Source organism: Gossypium hirsutum, chromosome D03 (assembly GCF_007990345.1).
Source record: "Gossypium hirsutum isolate 1008001.06 chromosome D03, Gossypium_hirsutum_v2.1, whole genome shotgun sequence".
NCBI classification, from domain to species: Eukaryota; Viridiplantae; Streptophyta; class Magnoliopsida; order Malvales; family Malvaceae; genus Gossypium; species Gossypium hirsutum.
Window position 1 is genome coordinate 35100559 of NC_053439.1, and position 6000 is coordinate 35106558.

Below are 6000 nucleotides of genomic sequence, written 5' to 3' on the forward strand. Positions count from 1 at the left end.
CCCTTGAGAGGTTAGTTGAGTTATATGTTTCTGAGATTGACAAATTACACGGAGTACCAGTTTCTATCATTTCGGATAGAGATTTACGGTTTACATCATGATTCTGAAGAAACTTACAAGAAGCTTTTGGTATGCGATTGCATTTTAGCACTGCATTTCATCCTCAAACTGATGGTCAGTCCGAACGAGTAATTCAGTTTCTCGAAGATATGCTTTGTTATTGTGTATTAGAGTTTGAAGATAATTGGGAGAAATATCTACCGTTGGTTGAATTCGCATACAACAATAATTTTCAATCGAGCATAAAGATGGCACCGTATGAGGCTTTGTATAGTCGTAAATGGAGAACTCTATTATACTAGACTGAGCTTAGTGAGAAAAAGATACATGGGGTTGATTTGATTCGTGAGACTGAAGAAAAAGTAAAAGTGTTACGAGATAGTTTGAAAGTAGCTTCAGATCGTCAAAAATCATATGAGGATCTTAAACGTAAAGATATAGAATGTCAAGTCGGCGATAGAGTTTTTTTTAAAAGTATCACACTGGAAGAAAGTTATACGGTTTGGTCGCAAAGGAAAGCTAAGTCCGTGAATTATCAGGTCGTATGGGATTACTGAAAAGGTCGGACCTGTTGCGTATCAATTAGCTTTACCATCAGACCTAGAAAAAATTCATAATGTCTTTCACGTGTCTATGTGACGACGATACCAGTTTAACCCTTCACATGTTATCTCCCCAATAGATGACGAGATTCAACCTGATATCTCGTACAGTGAAGAACCAATCAGAATTCTGGCACAAGAGGTTAAAGAATTGAGAAACAAGAATATAGCTTTAGTAAAGGTTCTTTGGCCACGTCACAGGATAGAAGAAGCCACCTGGGAACCTAAGGAAGCTATGAGAAAGCAATATTTGAACCTCTTTTCTAGTAAGATTTTCAGGGGCGAAAATCCCTTTAGGGGGACAGTTGTAACAACCCATTTTCAATAAAATCGTAACAGTGATTTTGGGACCACAAATTTGAATTAAAAAAAATTATTTTATTATTATTTTATTTCCTACAACATGATAGTAATACCGTATAAAAATTTTGTTAAGAAATTTTACCGTTTACATGCTCACTTTGATAAAAAGGACTAAATTGTGTAAAGTGCAAAAGTTGAGTTCTAGTAGCTAAAAGTATTAAATAGCTATATAACTTTAAATTAAGAGACCTTTTATGGTAATTAGACCATAAATAGTGATAGTGGCTTGACATTTGTGTAATTTTTAAAGTTTTTAAAGGTTAAATAAGTAAATTAATTAATAATGAAAAATAACTTAAGTAAAAGTTTATCCATCTTCTTCATTTGAGTTTTCAACTGATTTTGCTAAGGAAGACATAGCCAGGGTTCTACCAAGCTTCATTTTCTCTTATGTAAGTGATTTTTGTCCCGTTTTTAATGATTTCTACGTTTTCGGGATTATTGTAGCTTAATCTAGCTAGCCCAGGGACTAATTTATGAAATTGTTAAACTATTAGGGTTTTACCATTGATGCATATACATGATTTTTGAAGTTTGATGTTAGAAAATGGATGATTGTTGTTAGATAAACAAATTTTGCAAAGAATTTTTGGTGAAATTGTCCAATAGGGGCTAAATTGAAAAATAAAAAAGTATACATGGTGAAATTGTTAAATAAATGAAATATAGGGCATGCAAGGGACCTATTTAACATTAGGCCATTGTGGGTTGTGGTGAAATTTCATAAATTTTCAGTTTTATGAGCTAGAGACTAAATTGCAAAGAAATTAAAAGTATAGAGACAAAATAGTAATTTCTCCAAAATATGATTTTGGGCTAAATTGAATAAGTTATTTATTAAATTGAGTTAAATTTATCTGTATAGGTCAAGACAGACCTCGTATGATGTTATATTAGGGCAAAGAGAAAAACTTGGATTAATCGCCTCCGTATATGCGTATACTCGTCGAGGTAAGTTCGTGTAATTAAATCGTGTTTATATGTTTCTAATTGAATTATACATGTGTTTTGAAATGTCATACATGTATATTGATTGCATACCCAGCGACGTACGATAATTACTAAGCCCTATTTGAACCTTAGGAATACGTAGGATACAACTGATATGTCATTAGGGTTTACATGATTTGGGTGCTGGTCCTAAACGTCTTACCGATGGATGAGGCCCGACATGTATTACAGATACTCTACAGCTCGTGTGAGTGATACCCTGTAATAACGTTCTGACCCACTGCTCGTCAAAGCATACCGATTCACAGCTCGTGTGAGCATACATGTACAGGATTTGACAAATTATAGTTATATGATTTAGCACACTGTGTGTGAGCTATCCCGAGTATCCGACGGTATTCTAAATGGTTCACTGGGCATTATTCTGATATGAAATGGTAAAGGTTCGCTACGGACTAATACAAGAATCCATATGAATTAGATGGAATTTTTTTTACATGGTATTTTGGAATGGAAATGGATAATACATGTATATGAAACATAATTATATGATGTGCTCATCCATGTTAACTTGTTTTATGTGTATGTTTACATGGCTAACTTGTTTGATGTATATGCATAGGCTTTGGCCAAATTATGGTTGGAAATGCCATATTACTTACCTAATTTGTGATTAAATGGTAAGATATGTTCTATGATATACGAACTTACTAAGCCTTAAATGCTTACTTTGTGTTATTTTCCATGTTTTATAGTGAATCGGAAGCTCGTTCGGGTTCAAAGCTTGTCGGAGCTAAATCGCACTATCCATCGGCTCTTTTGGTACTTTTAGTTGTTTAATTTTTGTTATAATGGCATTTATAGGTATTTTGGCTAAATTTGGCCTATATATTTTGTTGTATGTATGGCCATTTGATTTGGCTTGTGTTTGGCATATTTTGGTATGTATATGGGTAGCATTGACATGGTTGATGTGTGTCTTGTTTTGTGTTTGAATACTGAAAGGTAAAATGATAGTTAAATTTGTTTTGTGATATGATGAATTTGTGGTGAATTGGTACTATAGTATACATGACTTATATGGTGACTTGGTGCTAGTTTAGAATGGCATATTTGGTACCAATTGAGAAGTTTGATATGTACACTAAATGGCATGAATTTATGCAAATATGCTTAGTAATTAGTTGATTATTTGGCCAAATAGAGTACATGTTTATATATGTTTTAATGTTTTCATTTGAGGTGCCTAAGGGCATATTGGTTGAATGATGTTGTACCATGTGTAAATGACTTCTGTATGCTTGATTTGGATGCCTTGTTATGGCTTGTAAGTATGTGAAATTTTGTGTGTAGGTACATGCCAAATTAGGTGAGAAAATAGCTTGTAAAATGGCCTATTTTCGTCCACACGTGTCGAGACACGAGCCTGTGTCTTTGCCGTGTGTGACACACGGTCGTGTGTCCCCTGTAGCTTTCAAAGGGTTGCAAGTTAGGCTGTTACACGGCCTGGCACATCGGCATGCGAGGTTATTTAGAAGGGTACATGGCCTGGCACACTAGCATATGGCTTGGCCGTGTGACCCAAGTTAGTGTGTTACACGGGCACGGAAACGGGTTAAGACACGGCCATGTGTCCCCACTTGGAATGCCCACATGGTCTAAGACACGGGCGTGTTGTTCCTAACGCATATTTAGGGCCTCGAGGGCTCATATAAGAGACAATATGTGTGTTTTGACTTGGTTTTAATATGTTTATTGATATGATATGAAATGTTTGAAATTTTTGTCCGTTTGAAATGTAAACTCCGGTAATGCTCCGTAACTCTGTTCCGGCGATAGATACGGGTTAGGGGTGTTACACCTTGTGGGTACGATAACTCAAAATATACTTTTCAATTTATTACTTGTTGCGATTATGTGCACTTGCACATTTTTCGTCATTCCAGGTTTTTGGCGTCGTTGCCGGGGATTGTTTTAAAAGTCATTATTTGTGAATTTGTGAATTTTGCATTTTGGTTTATTTTTCTGTTAAATTTTAAATTAATTAATTTTTTCTGTGTTGTTTCAGGTGTTTATTAGTATTTTTTGAATTATCAATTTACTTTCCGTAAACCTTGAGATTGAAAGAACTTTTCGAGAGTGAAAAAGACAAGTTAGAGAATGACCGAAGAGATGAACTTTGAAAATCCGAATCTAGGAAATGGAGCAAACCCTACTCAAAATCATATCCTTATTGCTGATGATAGGGATAGAGCTCTAAGACCATATGTTGAGCCAGTGTTTCATGATCTTAATCTGGGTATTATGAGACCCGAAATCGAGACACAACAATTTGAGCTGAAGCCCGTCATGTTCTAGATGCTTCAGAAAATGGGTCAATTTAGTTGAATGACTACCGAAGATCCTCATCTTCACTTAAGACTATTTATGAAGGTGAGCAATTCTTTCAAGTTAGTCGGAGTACCCGAAGATGTACTACGATTAAAGTTGTTCCCACATGACAAGAGTTAGCAGAAAAATTCCTCATGAAGTATATCCCGCCTAGCAAGAATGCTAAGTTAAGGAATGAGATCACTGCTTTCCAACAAATGGATGATGAGTCCTTGTATGAGGCATGGGAAAGGTACAAAGAATTATTACAAAAGTGCCCTCATCACGAAATCCCTTATTGCATCCAACTTGAGACGTTTTATAACGGTTTCAATGCTCACATAAGGATGGTAGTGGATGCTTCTGCTAATGGTGCTCTCCTTTCTAAGTCTTATAACGAGGCTTATAAAATCATTGAGAGAATTGCCAGCAACAATTATCAATGGCACTCCAATCGAGCAACGTTAGGAAGACGAGTCACTGGAATACATGAAGTGGATCCACTCACTTCACTCACATCCCAGGTATCTTCGATTTCCTCAATGCTTAAAAATTTTACCACTAATGGGTTTAATAGTCTTGTAGCTCAGCCACCCAATGAATTTGAAAATATAGCTTGTGTCTATTGTGGGGAAGGGCATTTGTTTGAAGAATGTCCATCAAACCTAGAATCTATGTATTACATGGGTAATTAGAACTAGAATCGAGGAACGCAATGGCTGCAATCCAATTTTTATAACTCATCTTGGTGAAACCACCCTAATTTCTCTTGGAATAACCAAGGGGCTTGAACTAGTAACACTTATGCCCAACCTAGACCGACTTAGCCACTGGTTTTTACTCAGCAAGTTCAAAAGAAACCTCAAGCTAAAACTTCCAATGGCTTAGAAAACTTGTTGAAGGCATACATAGCCAAAAATGATGGCTTAATCCAATGGCAAACAGCCACATTGAAAAATCTTGAAAACCAAATGGGCTAGCTTGCCACTGAACTTAGAAACCGTCCATAATGTGTTTTGCCTAGTTATACGGAGAGTCCAAGAAATTCGGGGAAGGAGCATTGTAAAGAATTGACATTCAAGAGCCAGCCGATGCTTAAGACAATAGAACCCAACACTATCGAAGTTGAAGAGGAGCTAGTTGATGCTCAAGACTCAGTGGAAGATCAACCCAATGTTGAAATTTCAATTTCACTGGAACCAGAATCTGCAAAATCTAATAAGGTAACTTCTGAACTAGTTAATTCTGATAAACTAACAACTTCGTTAGATGCAAAATTACCACAGAAGATGAATCAACCAGTTACAGTAAAGAAGTCTCCACCATCCTACCCTCAAAGACTTCAGATGTAGAAGCAGGAAGTTCAGTTCAAGAAGTTTCTAGACGTACTCAAGCAACTTCATATCGACATTCTGTTGGTAGAAGCACTTGAACAAATGCCAAATTACGTCAAATTCATGAAGGATATCCTATCTAAAAAACAAATACTTGGATAATTTGAGATGGTAGCATTAACAAAGGAATGCGTGCATATCTTCAAGGTAAACTACCCACAAAGTTGAAAGATCTTGGATGTTTTACCATACCTTACAACATTGGAGCAACTTATTGCGATAAGGCACTATGTGATTTGGGTGCAAGCATCAAATTGATC

At 36.0% G+C, this 6000-nt stretch overlaps 1 non-coding gene across 1 annotated transcript; it reads right to left on the reverse strand.

The window, feature by feature from the left end:
- Positions 1–4531: 4531 nt before the first annotated feature.
- LOC121215797 (small nucleolar RNA R71) lies at positions 4532–4638 on the reverse strand. The gene has a single exon (XR_005911770.1). It is a non-coding gene; the product is annotated as a small nucleolar RNA R71 (small nucleolar RNA).
- Between the last annotated feature and the right edge of the window lie 1362 nt (positions 4639–6000).